Source organism: Panthera onca, chromosome B3 (assembly GCF_046562875.1).
Source record: "Panthera onca isolate mPanOnc1 chromosome B3, mPanOnc1 haplotype 2, whole genome shotgun sequence".
Classification (NCBI taxonomy): Eukaryota; Metazoa; Chordata; class Mammalia; order Carnivora; family Felidae; genus Panthera; species Panthera onca.
In genome coordinates this window covers 95,172,853-95,185,408 of record NC_138344.1, presented here as the reverse complement: position 1 = coordinate 95,185,408, position 12,556 = coordinate 95,172,853, and the positions used below count along the sequence as shown (strand labels likewise).

Below are 12,556 nucleotides of genomic sequence, written 5' to 3'. Positions count from 1 at the left end.
CGGAGTGAGTCAGAAATGCTTTCTGATGATGAAGAACAGAGTCCGTGTGTTTTTAGGTTTCAGTTCTTAGAGTAAAACAATTGCATTAATTTATTTTATTCTCTTCAAGTCCTACTTCTTGACTGTTGAATTACTAGCACAAAATTGGAGGCCTTTTGGGTTGTCTTTAACTTTTAGACAAATTTCATTGAAGTATAATTAACATACAATAAAATGCACGCCTCTTACATGTACATATGAGTGAGTATCAACAAATGTATACTGTGTAACCACTCCACAATCAAGATATAGAAGAATACTTCCATCACTCCCCCAAATGATCTGGTTTTCCTTTGTAGCCAATTCCCTGCACCATAGCCTCAGACAACACTTGATCTACTTTTTGGAATTATAGACTAGGGCTTGTTTTGTGTGTGTGTGGTTTTCTAGATTTTTATATATTTGTTTTTTAACATTTATTTATTTTTGAGAGACAGAGAGAACACGAGTTTTTCAGCACAGAGAGTGACACGGGGCTTGAACCCATGAACCATGAGATCATAACTTGAGCCGAAGTCAGAAGCTTAACTGGCTGAGCCACCCAGGTGCCCCTCTAGAATTTATTTAAATGGAATCACATAGAATATACTCTTTTATATAGAGTGGCTTATTCCATTCAGCATGGGGGTCCTATTAAAGTGAGATTTGTTCCTATAGAAATGGCACTGTACCTTACACAAACTCAACATTTTAGTCAGGGCTTTGAAAACTACCAAATTATGTAGGAAAATTGAGGTAAGGGACAGAGATTACTATATGCCTATATGCCTACATGGTTCTGTGTAGCGTGGGCACTGCCTTGGTGACTCATTCCAGGTGACAAACATTTAAGATGCATGGCTGAGGGTGGCTCCTTCAGAGAGTATAATTAATGCCTCTCACTCCATTATGCTGTCACATCTTTGAGTGAATTCTTCACTTGGATTCAACTGAAAACATAGTAGGATGAGTTTTTGTGGGTTGCTTCTCTCTTTTTCTTTTCTTACAATATATCAGTTTTTATATTTTCCTTTAGTGCTAGGGATCAGCAAAGAAAATGTCTGATGGAGCATCTTTTGAAATTCCCAATTATCATGTTGGGTTGTATCCAAAATAATGAGCACCCTATAGTATGCATAATTTTTTGTTAGGCACTTTCGGGTGTGAAAGACACTTAAGCTACAGGCTTTAGTCTAGAAGAGCATGTATACACTGGAGTGGGATTTGTGAAAAAAGTTAGGGATTTAGCTAGAGCTTGAAGGTTGAGAATATTTTAATTGTGAGGAGTGAGAAGACATTCTCAGATGAGGGAGAAGGCTAGAAGATTGGAATGATATGGAGGAAATTGGCAAGACAGGTAATAGATGATGTAAACCATATAATCTATTCTATCCATTGCATTGGAAGTCACTTGAGAACAGAGATGCTGCCTTCCTCCACTCTCTTTGCAACATTTAGCTTAGTGCTAGGTATGTCGTAGGTACTCAATATTGGTTGAAGAAATGAAGGGATGCATGAACCTTGGCAATCACTTGGGCCTGCTTGAGAGTAGCTCTGTCTCTACTGTGCCTACACAGTTAAGAACCAAGACCAAGTTTAAGTAATGAGCAGAATTGCATATGACTCCTGAGAATATGAAGCCCATGTAGGAGGCAGCACTGCCTCCTCTAAGCTCTGAGGAATCCTGAACCTAAAATTCTATTTCAAAAATATGTCAGAGACCCACTTTTGCTCAACCTGAAACTTAATGTTTCTATTAATACATACTTTTCAATTGAAATAACTTTCTATGCCCTTTAGAGGAATCCATAGAAGAATCTTATCTTTTTATGGAAAAGTTGAATTTATTTGCAAGCTCTTAAGACCTTTTATTTTCTAATACTTTAAGAAAAAAATATCGGAATAAGATCAGTCATCAGAAACAGTAAGCTATTACAGAGGTATGAGGGAGAATAAGATAAAGAGAAGAATATCTATATCCGTGTCCTTACCATGTGTCATCAAACTGGCTCTTTAAAATAATTTAATGTTTATCCTAGACAAAAATCTTGGATTCCTTGAAAGGGAGCAAGTCTTAATTTAGGAGTTAATTATACTTTGTACAAGGACTATTATTTCCAATCCACACTGAATGTGAATTCCTTACTGAAGGACAAAAGTGCACTGATTAATTTATTTTGAAAAATTCGCAAGTTTCCTTCTAAAAGAAACTTCTGGCACTTCTATAATTTCATTACTGTTTTTAGTTTAATTGTATTTTAAATGCCATTTACAATGTGCATATTACTGATAAAATCTCTCCTCAGGAAACTATCTGGAGTTACTAAACACAAATAATCAAACAAGGTCTTAGCTAAACTTCTACCTTTACATGGGACTGAGTTTTTTTTTAAATTGTTTGAATTGGTGCCAAACTTTACAAAATAAGTGTGAGAAAACATGAATGGAAGATGTTTCATCCCAGCAGTCAAACCTGGGAATTTTCATATCAGAGATTATAGGTTTTCTTTTGCCATAAGGATGAGCAGAGAAAGAAATTTTCTTTTGTAAAATTGGTACTAAAATTTTATAACATTCCATAGAAAAGAGTAATTTCTTATGATATATGAGAGTTCTATTCATTTAAGTATAAAGTTGAAATGTCCTATCTTGTTCCAAAATTAGTCTGTAATTGGGTTAAATTTTCTCCAACAGTTCATCATTATTTGTTGGTTAATCATCATATTTCAAAATATTACTTTATGAAGTCAATGGAAAAATTTCCTTGTCCTATCTGTGGGTGGTCAGTGAGCACATTATAAAACATCGCTTAATGCAGTATTAGTATAGTTGTCCTAAGATACTGCATATGAAAATTTAACAAATTTGTATTATCTTCTTGGTATTTTTTTTAATGTTTATTTATTTTGAGAGTTGGGGGAGAGGACATGGGCAGGAGAGGGTCCGAGAGAGAGAGAGAGAGAGAGAGAGAGAGAGAGAGAGAATCCCAAGCAGCCTCTGGGCTGTCAGTGCAGAGCCCCATGCAGGGCTTGATTTCATGAACCATGAGATCATGACCTGAATTGATACCGATGAGTCATAGCTTAATCAATGGAGCCACCCAGGTATCCCTCTTTTTGGTATTTAATAACCAGATTTAAAATGATGAGGACATACCTTCCTTTTCTCTGTTCTATAAAAAATTTAGATATACCAAGTGTTTTTCATAATCATGCCCCATACTTTTCTCCCTAGATATCTTTCCTTACACTTTTCCCTCTGCCTAGAATATATTTTATCTTGTCAAAATCCAACTCATCTTTCACGATCCATTCATATTCTTTCATTCTTACTAACGAGTGATAACTGCATCTATTGAAACATCAGTTATTTGTGTTTTCTTTTGACATCTTTCATATTCTACTTTTCATTTAAAATATTTGTGTTGAAAATTAACTGTTTACCATACCATGAACTAGGCCATTGCTGACTTTACATTGTAATGGGAAAGGCAGATAATTTAACATACTACTAAAGTAAAGGGTGATATCTGCTGTCACAATTTCTATTCAGTATTAGGGTTTAGTTGGAGCAACTAGGGAAAAAAAGGAAATAAAAAGCATCCAGACTGGAAGTGAAGTGAAACTCTCTCTACTTGCAAATGACATGAGTTTCTTTATAGAAAACCCTAAGGAATAGATGCATTATAACTATTAGAACTAATAAATAAAATCAGCAAGGTTGTAAGATACAAGGCCAACATACAGAAATCAATTGCATTTCAAGAAACTGGCAATGAACAATCTGCAAATGAAATTAAGAAAGCAGTTTCTTTTACCATACAAATAAAAAGAATGAAGTATTTTGCAATAAATCTAACAAAAGAAAAACACACCTAACAACTGAAAATTACAAACCATTATTAAAATAAAGAAAACGTAAATATATGACAAAATATTTCATGTTCGTGGATTAGAAGATTTACTCTTAATATGATGATAATTTCCAAATTGATCCACAGATTCAAACACAATTCATATCAAAACCTGTCATTTCTGTCAAGCCTTTTTGCAGAAATTGACAAGCTGATTCAGAAACCCATATGGAAGTTTGAAGTTCCCAGAATAGCCAAAACAATCTTGAAAAAGGAGAACAAAATTGGATGATTCAAACTTCTTGATATGAGAACTCACTATAGAGCTATAATAATCAATATAATGTGGTACAGTGGAATAGAATCTGGGAATAAACCCATATATTTTTGGTAAATTTTTTTCTTTTTATTTATTTATTTTTTTTTGTAAATTGATTTTTGACAAAGGTGCTAAGACAATTTTTTGGGGGAAAAGAGTAGTCTTTTGAACAAATGGTTCTGGAACAATTGGATATCTACATGTGAAAGAATGATGCTGAGAGGCTCCTGGCTGGCTCAGTTAGAAGAGCAAGTGACTCTCGATCTTTGGGTCATGAATTCAAGTCCCATATGCCCAATTTAAATAAGTAAACTTAGAAAAATAATGATGTTGAACCACAGTCTTATACTGTATACAAAAATTAATGCCAAATGAATTATAGACTTAAATATAAGAGCTAAAATTATAAAACTCTTAGCAGAAAATGTAGGCCTAAATTTTTGAGATCTTGGGTTAGGTAATGATTTCTTACAAATGATGCCAAAAGCCCAAGTGACAAAAGCAAATATAAATTGTGGTAGGGAGAATAAATTCTCCACAAAGATGTCAGTATTCTAATCCTCAATACCTTTGCGGATGTGATTAGATTAAGGACCTCAACATGGAGAGATTATTTTGGATTATCTGGGTGGACCCATTGTAAACACAAGGGTCCTTATAAAGGAAAAAAATATGAAGGAGAGTCAGAGTCAGAGGAGGAAATGTGAAGACAGAAGCAGAATTTGAGTGATGGGGGACCACGAGCCAATAAATGTAATAGTCTCTAGAAGTTGAAAGAGGCAAAGAAACAGATTCTCCCGGAGCCTTCGGAAGTAATGTAGCTCTGCCAGTACCCAGTGCAACCCATTTTGGACTTTTGGGGTCTACAATTGTAATACAATAATTTTGTGTTGGTTTGAGCCATTAAGTTTATGGTAATTTGTTATAGCAGCAGTAGAAACCTAATACTTAGATAAATTGGACTTCATAACAATTAAAATTTTTGTGCTACAAAGGACAACATCTGGTAAGCCAAAGACAGCTTCCAAACTGAGAGCAAGTATTTGCAAATCATATATCTGATGAGTTGTATCCAAAAAAATCGAAGGACATTTTAACAAAAAAGACAAATAACCCAATTACAAAATGAGCAAAGGATTTGAATATACATTTCTTTGAGGAAGATATAAAAATGGTCAATAAGCACATAAAAAAATTCTCAGCATCATTAGTCATTAAGGAAATGCAAAGGCAAACCACAATGAGATGCCACTTCATAACCACTATGATGGCTACAATAAAAAAGATGGACAGTAACAAGTGTTGGTAAAGATGTAAGAAATTAAAACCCTCATACATTGTTGGTGGAAATGTAAAATGAGTCAGCCATTTTGGAAAATGGTTGTTTGATCTTCAAAATATTAAACATACAATTACCTGTGATGCACCAGTTCTGTTCTTTTTTATATATCCAAGAAAATTTAAAACATATTTATACACAAAAACTTGTACATGCATAGTCACAACAGCTTTATTTTATAATACTCTGAAAGTAGAAGCAACCCAAAATATCTGTCATCTTGTCAGACGCCTGGGGGCTCAGTCTATAAAGTGCCCAACTCTTGGTTTTCACTTGAGTCATGATCTCACAGTCATGAGTGTTGGGCTCTGTGCTGACAGCAGAGCCTGCTTGGGATTCTCTCTCTCCCTCTCTCTCTGTTGCTCCCCCTGCTTTTTCTCTCTCCTTCTCAAAATGAATAAACATTTAAAAAATATCTATCAACTTGTGAATGCATAAATAAGATGTGGAATATCCTTACAATGGAATATTATTCAGTAATAAAACGTAGTAATGACATAAGCTGCAACATGGATGAACCTTGCAAGCAAGCTAAGTGAAAGAAACATGCTAAGCATAAAAGGCTACATATTTCATGATTCCATTTATAAGAGATGTCCAGAATAGACAAATTCATAGAAAGTAGACTAGTGGTGCCAGAGGTGGCGATTATGTGGCAGAAATAGAGAGTGGCTATTATTGAGTATGGGATTCCCCTCAGAAATGATGAAGATATTCTAGAATTAGTGATTATGGATGCCAAACTCTGTGAATATAGGGAAAACTACTGAATTGTATACAATAAAAGGTGAAATTTATGGTGTGTGAATTATATCTCAATAAAACTGTTATTAAAAATAGCATGAAATGGGGCGCCTGGGTGGCTCAGTTGGTTGGGCATCCGACTTCGGCCCAGGTCATGATCTCGCAGTCCGTGAGTTTGAGCCCTGCGTCGGGCTCTGTGCTGACAGCTCAGAGCCTGGAGCCTGTTTCAGATTCTGTGTTTCCCTCTCTCTCTCTAACCCTCCCCTGGTCATGCACTGTCCCTCTCTGTCCCAAAAATAAATAAATGTGAAAAAAATAAAGAAAATAGCATGAAATAATATGAAAAATAAAATAAATTTAAGGGCAATAAGTGCTCTGAGAGAAAAAGTGTGAAGTGCTTTTCTTTTCAAAGAACCTCAGAGTGCCACCCCAACATGACTTGGAGTATTATGCTAGGCTTCTTTATTAGAGAGAAATCTAAGTTGGAACATAAAGTAATTTGTTTACTCATATTCTCCTGAAATCTGTGAACTCCCTCATGGTAAGGACTATATTTCTGTGAGATGTAGTATCAGATAAGGTAGCAGTTGAAGGGAATAGGAATGACACATGGTCAAGCCAACAGAACTAGCTAAATGTCATTTCTGCTGTAGGAGTAGATTCAGCTATATGGCTAGAATTGAGGAATCCAAGAATTGTAGCTCTCTATAACTGAGCTCTAGGAGAAAGAAAATGTAGTGTAGACAATGGCTATCAAGAAAGTTTGAACATGACTGGTGGTCAGGGACAGGATGTTCATTAAGAAAGGGTTATTGGACAGAGCAGAGGAGGTCTCAGTTCTAAAAGTTCATGGCAGGCCACTTACAGAAGACTCTTTGCAATGTTTAGCTCAGGTCCCCTTGGCACTCACTATTCTCATATTGATACCGTTCATAAGCTTCTATGACTTTTTGTTTGAAGAGTGTTCTTTCAGCCCTCATGGAAAAACAGGAAATGCTTGAGGATGAACATGCCCTGGAGCTGGCCTCAGCCACTAACGAATGGACATTGCATGATAAATATGCCAAATTCCTCATTCCTTGGGAGGGACAACTCTGAGAAGTCCCAGACCATCTTCTAGAGATGGCCAGCCTAGCTCTGTCCCTGATGCCTACAGAAATAACCTATTTTTTTTTAATGCATACCATATTGGTTTGCTGTTTCTTGCCTTGCCTTTTTTTCTATTTCTTAACTGATTCTTCCTAGGATTATCTTACAGAAATCTCAGTTATACTCAAATCCTTACATTTGTGTCAGCATCTGGAAAAAATCATTTCAGATACCACTGAAGCTAGGGACTGAGAGTTAGGACATTGGAGAGCAGTAAGAGTGATAAACTAACTCCCATTGACTAATCTAAGTGGCTAGAGTAGAGAATGAAGGCATTGTGTTCTTAGGGTTGTGGCAAGAGTAGTACTAAGGACAGTCTGATGCCATTGGTTAATGCTGGACACCACTTTTTTAGGGAGTAGTCAATTGAAAGAAAAAATTAAAACAAGCTTAATTTAGCTAAGATCAAGTAGAAAATGGAAATATTATTAAGAAGGATAATATAACAGCTATGGTTTACATCTATCCAGTATTTCCCCTTCCCTGTTCTAGTAACAGACCTCTACTCTCTAATAACAGACCCCATTCTAATAGCAGACCATTCAGTAACTCAAGAGTGGTTGAGTTACTGGTTGGACCAGTTCTAGTAGCTTTCCCTCCTGTCTATAGCAGTTGGTTCCAGACTGCCTGTCTTAGTCCATTTTCTGTAACAATATACCATAAACTGGGATGGCTTATAAAAAAAAACGAGGTTTCTTTCTCACAGTTCTGGAGGCTGGGAAGTCCGAGACAAAAGTGCTGACAGATTTGGTGTATGATGAAGGTACTTCCTGGTTCATCGTTGGCTATCTTTTCATTGCGTCCTTACATGGCAGAAAAGGCAAAGGAGGTTTCTGGGTTTTCTTTTATAAATGGTGCTAATCTCATTTATGAGGGACCTGCTTTCATGTCATAATCACCTTTCAAAGACTCTACCCCCAAACACCATCATTTGGGGGATTTGGTTTTAATATATGGATTTTGGGGGTACATAGTCTATAGCACTGACCAATGAAAAACCTCACAGAGATTATATAAACTGAGGCTAAGGAAGTGAGTGTTTCTTGCCCCTTTTTTTTCTAAGTGGTTTGTCAAAGTTGAAGGATGTAATGTTGGAGCTCTGGGACTGGTGAAAGCCATATACAATGGGAAAAAAAATGGAACAATGTACAAAGGGATATAATGAAGACAGAGATATGGAGAGGGCTAGGAAGAAGGAAATTGATTCTGAAAGTGAAAGGGAATTAATGAATTATGCAGCCTATCAGACACTCTATACTTCCCAGTTCCCATGACTGGGAATTAAATTAATCACTTCTTTTTGGCTTTAGTTAGCTTACATTGGGTCTATGAATTGCAGCTGAAATCCCTAACTATCAAATAGCTATCTTTCCCAAGTCTGAAGCATTACTGCATACCAGACTCTGTTTTAAGTATTGTGTATATAGTCTCATTTAATCCTTATACCAGATTTGTGAGATATGAATCCTTATATTCTTCATTCTATTGATAAGAAGACGGAGGTTAAGAGATAAGTGGTTTGCTCAAGTTTAGATAGTTGTTAGTGGTGGAAGCAGGATCTTAAACATAAAGTACAATTCTTTCATAACCTTGCATTGTTCTGGGAGCTAAGTGGTGCTAATGCCTCAGAGAGGGTATTGGCAAACTTACATCTGGAGAGTTGGAGAAAAGGCAGCCATCACAGTTCAAACATATTTTTGTTTCCTATAGTTCCTTTATGCTGTCTTTCTTCAACATATTGTCATTGAATGCCAAAAAACTCATGTAGAAAAAAGATCCTAACTTCAACAGATCATAGTCAATCAGGAAGAAATACCTTTGTACACATATACATTTCTAAAAGTATGCTAGAGTCTGGGCATTGTGATTGTAGTTCATATTAATAGTTATAAAGGGCATTCAGGAGGAAGTACGATTTTACTGAACTAGGGGAATAGGATTCAGGAAAAGCTTTAGAGAATGAAGTCTTGATGTGAATAAATGTGTGCTATTCAGGGTGAAGAGGAAGACATTCCAAGGAGAGAGAGTAAATGACAAAGGCATGAAGCCATAAAACAGAATTCACATTATGGGAACGGTAGGAAGTCAGCTTGGCTGAGTTATGGGGTATTGATAGGATGTAGACAATGATTAATTCATGGAAGAACTTGTGTGTGATTTTAAGAAGTTTGAACTCTATCCAGTAGAAAAGAAGGAACCATTAAAAATGTGTATTCACACAGATAGACTTAAAAATGGAAGGTGATATTGACTTAAACAAGATGGAAGATGAGGAAGCCATTTATAGAAGATTGTGATAATACACACATGAGGCTCTAACTTTCTGAATCAAGGTTGTAGGAGAGAATAGAGAGGAGCGGATGGATGGTAAGAGAGATGTAGAGGAATTTAAATGTGTGTTTTTATTTCTGAAATGTGGAATTTAGTTATCTGTACTGCAATAGAACAGCGCTTTCCTCTATGTAAAACTTGTAAGTAAAGCTGTATCTCTAATTTGTGGTTCTGATCCTAAGATTATATCTACATAGCAAAGTATTATCAGTAAGCAAGTACTGATTGAACAACTATCATGTGCCAGGTTAAAGGTTAATCTGTAACAATTAGATGGTTACTCACAGGTGTGATTATGTTTTACATTGTGTAACATTACATTAAAAAAAATAAAAACAGTGATTGCCAGAAGAGACCACATTTGTTTCACATTTGTGTCCTCAGAGCTTACCACCATTTCAGGAGAATAGAAGGTGCGTGACAGATGCTTATTCAGTGAATGAGAGATGAACAAATTTCATGGAATTGCTGGATTTAAAAAAAAATGGAAAGTTTTATACAAAATGGATGATTTTGTTATTTAAATAAACACCTGTATGTTTCTCAAATATTCAACCTCTTGTCAACAGGAAGATAACTGGCTAAGGTGGTTATTTTTTATTCAGACACTTTGAAACACTTTGAATACAGACCACAGGATAATCAGAAATAAGTAACTTAATTGCCCAGTGCCTCAGTTTGTTCACTAGAATAGTTTGGATAGGATTGTTTCCCCTTTACATTACTAAAATGTGTTGAGGATTATTTGGGTTTAAAGTAATTAAAAATAAGTCTAAATGGATGACTAAGCCCTTCAGAGAAATTGCTGTTTACACACAAGGTAATCATTTCAATTTAATAATGTCAGCTAATAAAGAATTTGTCTTAGAAAGTAATCACATCTTATCTGGGGATCATAGTTTGGCTTGAAGACAGATGCAGTTTTTTATTATTTTAATCCAAGATCTAAATATAGGGATTGAAATAAGAAATAGGTAGTGATTAATAAGTAGATATATTTAAAATCTACCATTTTCTCTGTTCTCCTGAGAATTAAGGGCAGATGATTTTGTTCTTGGGACCTAAAATTTTCATAGTTTTTCAAGGTAGAGAGATTCAACTTATGTTTTTGAAATACAGATATGAAATTTTTATTATTCAAGATTAGAATTTAATAAATTAGAAATCAACTACATAGTTTTAAAAAGAATTGTCAAGATGAATCAAAGGCTCTAGTTCATGTTTAAGCCAGTAGGTGTAAAGCTTTTTCTGTTCCCACTGGATAGCTGCTGCTTGTCATTCAGAGTGCAGTGTAAATCTTACCTCCTGAGAGAGATGTTTTCCTTGGCCATCTAATCTAATCTAGCCGCTCTCTCTCACAGCATTCTGTCTTAAGTCTGTACATCACACTACATTTATTCATTTATTTACTTGTGCATTGTCTGTTTCCCCTTAAGCTCTGTGAGACTGGAGACCTTGTCTGTCTTGCTTTAGCTTTCTCTCTCCATTGCCCTACACATGCATTGTGGATTCTCAGTAAAGGCTTATTGAGTTAATGAGATATGAATAAAAATCACAATTCGGATATATTGTCTTTAGAATAAATCTCCTAAGCATTCACAAGATGGTGTTATTTGCCCATCAAAGATAGTGCTGTGGCAAGCACAATAAGATACACAGTAAGGTCCTTCAGTTGCCATGGTTAGAGGTTTATGAGAGACTGAGTTGAATATGACCAAGCAATTGAAGTGGTGACTAACTCTGATTTAGGAGAGTATTTTGAATAATGCTACGATATCAAAGGGTACTGGTAGACAGAATATAATTTATTAAGAATATAAAAAAACTTCAAAGAAAACTGGTTTATCCTTTGATTTCCTTAATTTGTTTGGGTAGAACAATGGTCATGTATTACAAGCCTATACATGCTGCACTCAACTTTCATTTAAAGTAAACAAAGGAAAAGGTGTTATATAGATTGCATTGAGGAATGTAAGTTCATTCAGCATTGATACCTCAAATTTATATTAAAAATATAAATTGTTATTATAATTGCTAAAAACAAATAAGAAACCAAGACAAAGAGTCATGCAAAATGGTTAAAAACTTGAAATCCATATAAAGAGCGGAAAGGAGGTTAGCATATTATTTAGAAACATTTCCATCAAAAGGATTAAAAATTTCAGCATGGAAGAATTCATATTTGGTCACATGTAAAAGTCATTTGTTCTCAATGTCACATTTTAAAAGGTCAGATTTACTAAGACGCCCTTTTTGCTGTTGCATTGTTTATGGAAAAAAATGTATATATTCAAACAAAAGACATTTGTTCTCTCACGGTTCTGGAGACTAGAAGTCCAGTGTTTATGGAAAATCTTGAATGAAGTGTTGAGGTCCATTTTCATTGCACCATCACAGAAGTCTGGCTATTGGAAGGATGCCCCAGCCCTTCCTTCCTCGTACCTCACTTCCCATTTCCTAGCCAGACCTTTTTGCAGCCTGTGTCGTGTTAATGTGTCAATAATTAAAACACAAGTAATGAAAAAAAACAATAATACCATATCTGAGATTTGGTGAATGCTTACTGTATACTGAGAACTATACTAAGGACTTTAAATCAATTATCTTACTTAATCTTCACAATAATAACAGTGTGGTTGCTACTGTTGTTATGCAGATTTTACAACTGAATAAGTAGGTTTGCAGAAGTTAGCTTACTGAAGGTTCATCTTATTTCAGAGCTTGCAGGCTTAGCTGCTTTTTTGCCTACTGTAATGAATGTAGCTTTAGGCAGAATGAGGGGAATGAATACGGAGAATAATTC

At 35.4% G+C, this 12,556-nt stretch overlaps 1 protein-coding gene across 1 annotated transcript in view; it reads left to right on the top strand.

Moving 5' to 3' along the window:
- The window catches only part of MDGA2 (MAM domain containing glycosylphosphatidylinositol anchor 2), an 867,659-nt gene that overhangs the window by 69,461 nt on the left and 785,642 nt on the right, over positions 1-12,556 (top strand). The gene's annotated exons all lie outside the window — the stretch shown is intronic.